The sequence below is a fragment of the Centruroides vittatus genome, unplaced genomic scaffold (genome assembly GCF_030686945.1).
Source record: "Centruroides vittatus isolate TY-2023 unplaced genomic scaffold, ASM3068694v2 contig_370, whole genome shotgun sequence".
Lineage (NCBI taxonomy): Eukaryota > Metazoa > Arthropoda > Arachnida > Scorpiones > Buthidae > Centruroides > Centruroides vittatus.
This window is the reverse complement of record NW_027122193.1, coordinates 1,640,645-1,653,868: the sequence shown is the minus strand read 5'-3', so window position 1 is coordinate 1,653,868 and position 13,224 is coordinate 1,640,645.

Genomic DNA, 13,224 nt, shown 5'->3' with positions numbered 1-13,224 from the left:
GTAATTTTAATGAGGCATTTATACACGACGAATTGTTTTTTTTTTTTATATATATATTTCAGATAAAACTAAAGGAATTTAGAGGTATTTGTTTTTAAAATTGCTCTTTACAATAAACGTCTGTACATTTTTGTGAAAATGGTAACAAAATCGTTTGTTTGCAAAATATACGAAACACTTGACTCGAGAAGAGAATCGCCACGGTTTGTTTGTGTTTGAGTGGGATTAACGCATGCAGAAGTACCGACAAACTTATCCCAGAAACTCAATAGCCTGCTCCCAAAAGGCCTGTATCGGACTTAAATACCGTATACTCAATGTTTCGGGAGTTCCAACAAAACAGTACCGGGTGTGAGACTGCAATAAAACATGGTCATTTATCGACCAGAAGGCAGTCTAGAGTTCTGATAGCTGGATAACGTGGAAAATCCTCTATTACAAACTCACTAAACGCGCATACCTTGCTCAGGTGGTTGCATAAGCTGGAAGAGGGTTAAGCCACCTATCAAGCAATGTGTCATCATCTCTTGGAACAGGAAGCTTTGATTGTTCAGGGTATGTTAATCCACTCATTCACAAACCACAGCAATTCTCTTCTTGGGTTCCAGTGTTTCAGACCACCTACAAAAAAGTTTAACATTTTCACAAACATGTAGACCTTTTTTTCATAAAAAAAAATTTATCCTGTTGTTAATCCACATTCATGCAACTTTAAAAATGACACACATTAGTCACTTCGAACAAGAATATATCTTGTGTTTGTAAGTACTGTACATAAAATATGCAAGAAGGATTACAGGCACGATAAATATCTGATTATATCTAAATGAACGTCATGTTTTAAGGGTAATCCGCTGTTTCGGAACATGTTTGGTGTTTTGATATCACATTTAATAGTCTTTCGTTTACTGATTGAAGGCTGCTTCCTATTCCAATGCATACCTCATTCATTGTTTGGCAGATTGAAGCACCTTTGCTCGGTGACAACTTTCGACTCTGCTGAACGGAGTGGAGTCATTGTCGAATGGCGGACCACCGTGGTCGTATATTCGGAAATTTTGCATTATTGTCGATTACCCGTAGAAAGTTTTTGGAGATATTTCATGTAACGAAGTCTGGTGAAAACTGTGCCAAACACACTGTAATATGCGTGTACCTATATTAAGTTGGCATGAATTCATCAATTCTGTGGGAGTGACATTAAGACCAAATGGCTTTCTTCTAAGACGACTGCATGCTATTTTCAAATGCATTAATTCATTTACTGATATTTTCGTATTGGGTTTTTATGTAATTCCACTCAACTCTTACGACGAGTTCTATTTTTCTAACAATGAATGTTTAATTGTTTAGAAGATGGAGCAAATAAATTCGTGGTAAACGACCTCATTACATTTCTATTAGCAATAAATTGCAGCCCGGTGTTGACGATGTCACATATTTGCTGGTAATGAAACAATTCAGTTTTTAAATAGATATAAATGATTCTTAGATCAGTTCAGTTCAGTTATTTAATTAAAAGATACCATAGGTACATAACCGGTGCCGTTAATACATAACCGGATAAAACACATCAGAGATACAATGAATATATGATTTACAAGTAGGAAAAATTGTTTAACCAGAATAAAGTAACATCTAGGTAATAACAAATAATAAATAATAATAACACAATAATAACTACTAATCTATACAAGCATGACATCAACTACAAGTAGAATGACAATTAACAGATTTAACACAGAGCACAGATAATATACAAAACATAACAAAAAAAAATAAATAAATAAATAAATAAAATAAAATAAAAATAAAATTAAAAATAAAATAATTCTTACAAACTAGAGGCGTTTTCGCTGATACGGTGAGCTTGCAATAATATAGTTCTGTAAAATTTGCGTCGTCTCTTTGCTGCAATTGGACTTTTAACGTCAGTTCTATTAGGTCCAATTACGTTTGCAGCTATTTGTACCTTTACCTTTAATAATGACGTCAAATTCTGTTATTTCTCTGTCATTCACACTTTTGACTGCTTCTGATGTGCAATATGTCTTCTTTGTTTCATTCCTGATTAATACTTTCATAAGCATTTTTCACATCAGCCACTTCGCTGTTCCAAGCACTCTTAAAGCACTCGAGCTTGTCTCGAGGCACTCCAAAGGCACTCTTGAAGCACTCTTATGATGACTTTTGTAGGACTCTTGTAGCTCTCCTAAAGTAATTACCTTTTCCGATGCAATTTGATCCAATTGATACACAGAAGAGAAATAAGATTACCATTACAGTGAAGGTATACATGAAAAACAAAAGTACTTAAATGAGGAGAGGATGAGTACACGATGAGCTATAGTTATCGATATCCAGGAACAGAAGTGTTCCTGAAGTAGCATTTGACAATGTCCAAAAATGCGTGATAAGTGTCACTGTGCTTAATAAAGCAGTTTAAATTGTGGGGAGGCCATGTATAGTTGCGAGCCTCACAAAGTACTCTGAGCTGAAGGCGTTCCCGCTCGGTCATAGGGCATTGTAAAATATAATGTTCACTTCCATCAATTGTATCACAGATGGAGCAGTTATGATTGCTCGCTAACCTAAACCTTGCCAAATAGGAATGGAACCTTCCGTGTCCGGTGAGAAATTGACAGATGTTGCGGCTGGGAATGTACCAGCTACAAGTGAGGAACTCTTTTATATTGGGGATAAAGCTGTGTGTGATGGAGTGAGAGTTGCTAGTATCCCATTCCTCTTGCCAGGAATCAACAAGATCTCTCCACAGGATCCCTTTGATTGTATTAATGTTTATTTTATTATATGCAATTGGCAACTTAAGATTAGTGGAAGCATCTTTGGCAAGAGTGTCAGCCCTTTCATTGCCATGTAGGCCCTGATGGGCTCTAGTCCAGTTTAGATAAAAGATACACGAAGAACTGTTGATGATTTCCTGGATCTTACAGGCCAGCGGGTGTAAGTTCTTCGTCTGCAGGATGGCAAGAGCAGAGGCGCTGTCAGTGGTGATACTGATTCTGTTGTGATTATAGTTGTTGTCAGCCCAGAAGGCCGCCATATAAATAGCAAACAACTCCGCCTGGAAGATCGTACAGTCATTCCCAAGTCTGTATTGTCCAGCTGCGGTTTCGGTTCCATTGTTGTAGGCCACATAGCTGCAGCCAACAGAAGCGCCATTCTTCGATCCATCAGTAAAGATGTTAATGTCGGCTTGGTCGGTGGTTTCAAAAATAATTTTATAGTCGGTAGCAGGGTGTCTTGTGTCCCGAAAGTTGACATTTCTTTCCAGGTTGTCGCTGTTAATGATGATATTGCCAACAGTAATGTCGTTACCCCACTTAATGCGCCAAGACTTATGATGTAAAGTGATGATTTTATCAATTGGGGCCTTCCTTGCAAGGATATGAAGAGAGGCGTTAGAAGTCGTGCTGTATGCCTTCGTAATCTGAATTAGGGCTCTCCTTTGAGCCGATAAAAGCTTGCGCCTGATGTGGATTCTTAGATCATTGTACACTTGTACATTACAAAGAGAACGGAATATAAAATTTTATAAATAACATTCGAGTAAAATAATTGAATAATCGAAAACAGCCATAAAATTCTTTTTACATCTTAGTAGTAAAGTTAAAAAAAACAATTATTTTTCCCAGTATAGTTGGAGGCATTTGTTTTCATTTTGGAGAGGAGGGGGCGGTCCATTTGATGGTTTTGGATCTAAATTTCACACCTCTCAATCTCGGTCTTATAATAAAACGCTTCAGGCTACAAAAGTACAAAGCGCGTGGCTGCTATTAAATTGAATAATGACAATTGAAATTTGCTACAGTATGTTTGTAGTTTTGGATCACACGTAAAAATGAATAATTCAGAGAAACTAATTTATGGATACGATTTTTTAAAAGTTAGATACTACTATACATCATTTAGTTACAAATTTTATGCTGTAGTTTTACTGTGTGCAATTACATACAGTAAAACCTCAATGTTAACCATTCTAGGGACTGGGCTTACGCGGTCAACGTATGGAAACATGCAAATCCGTAACACACTGCGCCTTCACATACCCCGTATGCGGAGTACACACAAAAATAACACAACGTGGAATAAATATCGCAACTAAATACTTTTCATTTATTATAGAAGATAGTGCTACAATTCAAGATTACAATACTGACAGTAAAACAAACAATTGAATAGAAAAGAACGAATTGATTATCATTTTCTACACAAAGTATATGTAAATCTGACCTCCATTACCAAAATATCAGTCAACATATTTGTCTACAGCAAATGTTTTCTATTTCAATAGGGTACGCTTTACTTCTGCGCAAGACGATGGGCTCTGTCACTTTACTAGACTCTTGTTAGAACTGAATTCTCCCTCAATACCAGAGCTGTTTAGATTCATTTCCGAGACCACAGCTTGATTAACGGCTTCTGGTTGAGGTTTTGGGGACAGCCCACAGAATCCTCACTGGCCGTATACGATTCAAAGTGGTATTTCATTGAACTTTGTTCGGTGCAAATTCTCTCCGCAATACTGCAACAGACGCTGCTAATTTAGTACAGGAAAGGAAAAACTCCTTTAAAAAAGAATCATTTCTATAATAAAATTCTATCGATTATAACATCCACATACATCTACACACAAGAAGACTTGAGAAAGAACACGAGAGAACAATTGTAATTTTCGTCACCAGATGGCAGTAATGATAGTTTACCCCTGCGCATTACAAAAAAAAGGTAACTGACAAATTGCAGGAGGAGGAGAAGTCAGTTATTATCTTCCTATTGCTTTCGGTATTTGATGATGTCAGTGACCGTCACGTGTTTTTCTCGGTGTGTAACAAAAACCGGTAGTGAATTCCAATTGTTCAAACTTTTGTTAGTTCAGCAGGTACAACTATCATCTCTTAATGTAATCGAACGGTTGCAAAATCTGAAATTATAATGCACCCTTCTCTTTTGTTGTTGTCCTTAATAATGAGGTTGTGTGTGAGCTTAGTTTATATATATTATACGTTCAAACGGCAATATGACCCTTTTTTTTAAGGTTATAGCTCTAATTCTATTTAAAGTCGATTTATTTTTTACGAAAGTATCGAAATTTAATATATTCTGTTGATAAAAATAAGTTTTTTTTTTGTAGCTATTTCTGTAATGAAAATGATATTTAATGATACGAGAGAGTCTCCTTTAAGGATTCCCCTAAGTAAAGGAGATTATTAAAGAAAAAAAAATCCTTTATAAAGGAAAAGGAATCATTTCTATAAGATAGAAAAGACTTTTTCCTTTAAATCAATTATTTTACGAGAAATGAACTTAAGGAAAATCTCCTATTTTATCCTGTAAGAGCGCTATAATCTCTCTTTTTAAAAATAATTTCTTATTCTTTCCTTTATAAAATTACAAGAGAAAAACGAAAGGTTATAATTTTTTATAATGGAAAAGATTTATGAAGACGTTTTAACCTCTCTATAGTCTTTCCTTTATCAAAGATTCCTTCTTCCTTAAAATCTCTTTATATAACTACAAGGTTATATAGACATAAAGTGGTCAAAGGGCAAATTTTTTTTATTGATAAATTTCCATTAAAAGTTTATTAAAGTTCAAATTTAGTATGTAAAAATTTGGGATTATGTAGAGAGAAACCTGCTAATGTGACTACTGAAGGGACTAGTTCAAAGTGGTCACGTTAGCAGGTTTCACTGTACAGTACATGCTTGTATTTCAATACGTACAAACGTACAGAAATTTGTACGGGTAGATATCGATATATTCAAATTCGATGTTTGTTACTCGTAACTGGGTATGGAACAGGTAGTAACGAATTGTTGTTGATACTCCGATCAAATAACCTATTTGTAAATGTATACTCAATAAAATTTTATCGGTTGGTAGTAGCTTAGAGCCGGTTTTTTGTTGTTTTTTTATTATGGGGCAGATTTATGACCTAATCATAGATTTATGCATGTTATAATTGAGGTGTTTCTGTTGGAACTTTAATAAAAAGTCTGCGCTTAACTGTCTTTATTCATATAACTGAAAGATGAAGCGTTGTTCTTTTAAAATTAAACGAGCAAAATATTGTGACATCGTCATAATGCCGGTTTGCAATTTTTAAAATATATGCTCTCCACCTCAAAATAGTAGTAGCTTGCCCCTGTACATCATACTTTTTCGTTAGCCGGTCATCTATCTAATTCCGTTTGTCTTTCCTTGATCTGGAGACCGGCGTTAGATAGATGAAAGACGAAACTAGAAATGGAAAGCGTATGGGCAGCAGGCCCCGACTGACTACATACGAACTTCTGATGGAAACCGGAAGTCACGTTATTTCAATTCAAAATTTTCCCCCGAAAGGTGTTAGATAGGTGACCGGTACGACTCTATTGCTAAAAGTACGATGTACAGGGGCAAGCCACTACTAATTTCAGGTGAAGAACATTTGAAAGAAGAAGAAAAATTGCAGCCCGGTATTGTGACGATGTGACAATAAATAATTGCTCGTTAATATTAAATACTATTTGTCTATCACCAGTACAATACACTCAAACCTGTTTTTGTGCGGTCTTTTTTTGTGCGATTTTTTATACGTGCAATGTGTTTTGTGCAATTATTTTTGTGCAGTATACCAATTTGATTGAAATTCATATACCGCACACAAAAAATCACACAAAACAAATCGCACAAATAAAAAATTGCACAAAAAAAAGACCGCACAAAAACAGGTTTGAGTGTACAGCTTACGGCCAATCGCTCCTTCATCCAAATCGAAATTCTTCATTTCTCTTTGTTAAATGATGTAATATGAAAGATAAAAAAATTTTTTAAAATATATAAAAGTTAGACAACTTTAAGTTCCGTGTAGCCCAAGTCACACTTTTTAGTGACGAATATAAATTTTAAATCGAGGTTTGTTGATTTAGTAGACGAATAAGTTACGTTTGCAAAAGTTTAATTAAAAAAGATAATTCTCTGCGTTTCACTGTGGTAATTGTCAGAAATACTGCGATAGTTTTCTGACGTTGATGGACAATTTGATTCTCCTAAATCCAGACAAAATGAAGATCATACAGTACTTAATAAATATTCTGTAATTGAATATACACTTATTCAAATATACAGAATGTCACAGGAAAACGGGCGATTATAAAGAGACTGTTATTAACTTTTGAATATTTTTAAACAAATCTTCATGTACAAGATTTCAAACGAAATAATTTGCTATTTATGTTTTGAACACGACTTCGAGGGTGCGGGTGAAATAAAGTATTGTACAAACGACTGTGTCAACATTTGGTAAAATAAGGAACCCCATCCAAGCAGCGATTCTACCATTGATGATGACGTTCTCCTGCAACTGATAGATAATAATCCAGTTAGTCAACTGTGGATTATTATTACCAGAAAATTAGCCCAACTTGAGTATTCCCATACACTCCAAAAATTAACAGTCTGATACCGCCACGACAACGCGATACAACATAGGGCAAAGCTGACCTTAGAGAAGTTGGCACTCTGGGTTAGGAGAATATGCCTCATTCACTTACAGCCCAGACTTGGCGCTAACTGACTACCATCTATTTCGTACCATACCAGAACCATATTGCCAATATACAGTTCAATAACAATATCATGTGAGAATGATGCTCGAGACTTTCTTCAAAGAAAACTCCAGTCATTCTACACTCGCGGAATTAAAAGTTTTCGGCAAAGGTGGCGAGATGTCACTGACATTGACGATTATTTCAGTCTTGTAGGTAACTTCGAGACAACTGTAATCGTTGTTGAGTTGTTCTTGTTTTTGAAAACGCCCAAACTTTACCTTTACAATCTGATATATTTATCAGATGTATCTGGTGAAATATTTGAATATTTTTCATTTATGTAATGTATATAGTCAGGTGGATCGCTTTATCTGGCCCATCACAAAACACTATTTCAACCAAGTATAAAAACAAACTAATTGGAAATATCGTATCACGATCGCCATGAACAGATACGGTGGCTATCGTGACTGTGGCGTTATGGCTAGCCATTTCAAACCTAATCATACGAAAGAAGTCTCAAGGCAATAATTCATCATGCAATAATAACACATCCGAGAATATGTTGCGCCGCTCTAAATACGGCATATTTCAAAGATGCGAAGAGTGTTTGTGCATAAATGAGGATCACATGCGTGATGTCATCTTCAAAACACGAATGGTAAACTATGTCGTTTGAAATCTTGTATTTGAAAATTTGTTTTAAAATATTCAAAAGTTAATAACAGTCTATTTATAACTGCCGTAGATCCTGCATAAAGTGAATTCGCTTAATTCATTCAGTGACTGGACTACAGATTGCTATCTATATATTCACGAAATTGTGTTACAGGAATATAGAAGAAACAAATGTTAACTGTTCCTGTTGTGTGAATCGCTCACTGAACTTTGCAGAACTGAATGATGGTGATGTCTACATCTCAATTTTATTAAGCCCGCTGGTGCCCAAATGGAAAAAACGACCGAAAACAAGTAGTTGGCCGCGTATTTTCCGGATTTTCTTCGTGTGTCTAACACCTAAATAGGAGCCAGTTTCCGATGCAAAGTCTTGCCAGAGGGCACTCTCTTTTTTTCCAAAGACTTTCTTCCATTATTTCAATCCATTTTATTGGCGTAGAAAGCATAAACAATACATAAAGAAATATTACAATAAAGAATGTGTTACTCAAGAAGTGTAAGTACAACTCACCGGTAATACATTTTTAATTTTAATAGTCTGTATGTTGTGTGAAATGCCATTGCCGAACTCTATAATGCTTGCGTTACTTATTGAGCAACGAGATGAAACAAATAAAAGCTTTTCAATAAAAATTTTATTAGATAAAATACAGATTTCTTGATCTTTTAACTGACTCGTGTCAAAACTCAACGTAAAGACCTTCAGATGCGGATGGAGACTTCACTTTAGCCACTTCTGAAAAATCTTTTTACTGCCCTTTAATATATTAGAACAACAGAATAAAAAAATAATAATATTAAAAATTGTATTATATTTTTAAATAACGACATTTTACAAAAATTATTTTTCTTAATTAATTATCTGAAATGCAATGGAATGAATAGTCTGTAACAAATGTGTTAACAAATATGAAACAAAAATTTGATGTTTACGGGAAGTTTTAGGCCTACTTGATATCAGTAGTGTAATAAATTCTAATGAATGAACATCCGTTGGATTTTTTAAAGAACTGAAATAAAGAATTATTGCTAGACCTGTATAAGGGCTCAGAATTTTCAGTACTTTTATCTCAATAGAAGTTTGAAACATAAAATTATCTTTCTACATTTTATACTTATTGTTAGACGCCTAGCATATAAACACAAAAGAATACTGATGTAATTTATATAGGCAACTCCCTTTAGCAACGTATAACACTATATTTTTACATGTTTAGAGAATCGCAGCAGTTGTATAACAGTATTGAGGTATTATGTCAGTCTCTGCTCTGTTATTTTGTTGAATGTCATTTTTCAACATTTCTATTATTATTTTTTTTTTTGGAGGAATCTCATCATTATATCAAAAAATCGTTACAATACATTTTGGAAAAAATAATTTTAAAACTATTGAAGTGACGGGCATGAAAACATTTTTCAATTGCAGACTGTTCAGAGTCACAGCTTTATTACTTAAAGTAAAGCAGTCAATATTAAATACATGCTGGAAAAATTTATGATTTTTATTTTCTGAATGCAAATCCTTTGACTGAAAGGAGCACAAAGTTCAAAAAGAAGCTTGAAAAATGTCTAATTCAATGTAATGAAGTTTACAAAGATCTACTAAGGAAAAGCAAACAAATCGAACTTACTGATTTTTAGAGAGCAAAAATTTCATGTATATTTTATACACGAAATCTGGATGCTTCAGGAGAAAGTTCAGAAGACAAGATATAGAAAGTGCCTTCCGGAAGGACTTTTTTGGGGGGGAAATTGGTCCCTATTTAGGTGTTAGACACGTGAAGAAAATCTGGAAAACCCCATGTGACCGGACACGAACCCATCACCAGTGTTCAGTGATTTGATAAAGAGGACATGCATTATCTGAAGTATACGTAACACAGTTTTATCGTCTTTGATTCAATTATTAATTTTATTTGTTAATAAAAATTAAGTTTACGATAGTTATAAAAATAAAATGATGTATTTTTGTTAGTTTTCTGAACGTAATCTTCCTTTGGTATTGTTTCTTAGTCCTATATAACATGGTTTAACATTACATGAGATTTTATAGGAAAGTAACCGCTGTTTTCAGGGTTACTGTACTGTTACTGTTTTCTTGTATACTGTACAAGTACAGTACATATGTAAATTTATATGAACAGTCTTAGCGATCAATAAAATATCACGTAATAAACGAAAAAATTAAATATTGTCAAGTAAATATTTATTCGAAAACTATTTAAAGATATTAAATTAATTATACTTTTAAAAAAACTTTTCGATTGAAAACTTTTTGTATACACTTTTTTTATTATAAAAAAATAGTAACATCCTTATACTTCGTCGACTTAGAAATCTTTTTCAGAGTCACAATTGATTGATTAGTTACAGTAAGGGGTCGTTGTTCCCATGTTTAGAAAAAAAAAAAAAAAGTAAACAATGCTCGACAATGTAACAGACTGAATGACAATTTCTTTTTCATATATTTATAACGATTATTATCCTAATATTTATTTAGTAAAAATATATAAAATTTTCTTTTGTTAAATACTTAAAAACACTACTTCTGATAGGATAAGCAAAGGAAATGTTTTTCTTAAGACATACTTATAAATACTCGTACATTTTTTTGTATTGGTCTGTAAAATTTTAGATTTTTTTTTAAAGTTACGCTATTATTTTACTAACTGAAAAGTCAATTTATATACATAGAATTTAATGCTTTATTTGCCTTTGTTATGGAGACATTAACAGAACATTGTACACTATTATGTTAATTTGACCTCATTTCACACTTTCCCATTACAAAGTGCACGGTTTTGACAAAACGAATGCACGTTGTGTTTCGTCGAAAGTCTATAATTTATTACGTTTTAATATATTCTATAAATTATGTTATATATCATAAAAATAAGAAATTCATTTTCAAAAGAAAAATACTATGTAATATCTAAATATAGTACAAATATTCTCTATATTAATAATTTATAATATTCTTATGGTAAAGAGCTTTAAATGAAGAAGAATTAGGTCGAATATTTCAAAAGACTGGAAGAAAAAGCTAAAGTATTTGATAAAAGAATTATAAAATATCCTGAAACAAATGATCAGTTTTACTAACATTTAATGTCAGAGAAATGGAGAAACTTTATAATGGGTTTCGCTAATGTTTATTTTATTTGTCACTTAGATACGTTGCATGGCATTTGTATAATATTGAATATTTATCACGAATGAAAAAATATTTTCTACGATAAGTATCTGGTCCAAATTCTTAATCTGTAATGTATGTATACACTAATACCGAATTTTTTAACCTAATTTGTTTAGTATATAAATAAACTAAATCAATATTTATTACTACTGTATTTCCTACAAATTTGTATAAGAAAATAATTGTAGAATTTCAGATAAAATAAAATATATAATTATTACGGAACGTAATGGTAATTTTGCATACTATTTATTACATGAATTATGTTTAAAGATTGTCAAAGGTATAAATTTTAATCTGACTTTTTAAAATTCATCTTCTAAATATTAATTATATTAAAACAATTAAATAATAATTTCTAAATAATAGCAATTTGAGTAAGTGGAAAAATTTTGGCAACGAAATAAAACAAAAAATAAATTTTGCTGTAGTGATTAATGCATAATCACTACAGCAATCCCTTCATTTGTGCAGAGATATCAGTTGCACGAAAAGCCGTATATAATGGGGATTCGCTCCATATTCTCAAATACAGTATTTTACTTTTACTGGGATAGAAAAATTTTAACAATACAAGAGGTTACTGATAACAAACAACACACTTTTTGATGTAATTTTTATTTCAATAAAGTCGATTATTTAAAGGGAGTTCGAGTAAATGAACATGTGTAAAAGATCAAATTTAAAAAATAATTAAGAATTCTTAATCCTCCAAAAAAATAACAGTATTTTTATAACGGATAAAAAGAGTTTCTGAAACATTTCGGCTATAGAGCAGAGTTATTTGAAAACATCTAAATAGAGTTAATTTTTGATGTTATATCTTATTTTATAGTCGGCAAATTTCGAAATAAGTTCTTCTGTTGTGATGAAGTGATTGATTCCAGTTTAATCGAAGTTTTCATTTATTTTTTCACTATTTTATTGAATTTTCAATAGTTAATTACCGAAGAAAGTTTTCTTAAAGTTCGGTTTTACTTACAAAATCAATTTCGGAGTATTTTTTATGAAATTATTTCAAGCATTTCTCCCTATCTATCGTGAAACTTCAGATAATTTTATTTAGAATTAATATTTTCGTACTTAGACGATATTTTTTAAATAATCTTCAATCTAGGCGAAAGATCTAATCGTGTAATAAGTTATTGTCGAGAATTGAGTCTAAGCCGGAATAAAATATATATTTTATCTTCGTTTGTTCGAATGAATATTTGATTTATACGTTAACGTTTGTACTCTAACAAGTAAATGTTATTTTTCTAATAGTATTTATTTTAGGTTTTATAATTTTATTTACTAATAAATTAAATTATAGTCGTCCTTAATTCCAAGTTAACTTTTAAGTAGTTTTATAAATAATAATTTATCTGTTATCTTGTTATCATAAGACATTATAAAACAACATAGAAATTTAGTCTATGTTACTGTTTAAATGCTTAAATGTAAATCAAAACCACATTTTAAATTATTTTTATTTAGGTAGTTTTGTTTTCTTGAAAAAGCCTACACTAATAATTATTTCACAGACGATTTTCATTTCTTACTATTAAAATTAGTTAGGTCTAATGTTCATTTTTAACTCTGATGGAATATTTTGAATTATAAATCGAGATCAATAACCGAAGAATCATGCCAATACAAAAAGTGATGATAAAAGTACAAAAGTGTTCAGAGAAACCGAGCAAAAATCATTAATACTTTTTGTCGTCTTGAGAATTCGGCAGATGTTTTTATAATTAAATTATCGATCATTTTTCATTTAAATTTACATTATTATTGATGGTGTAATAATAA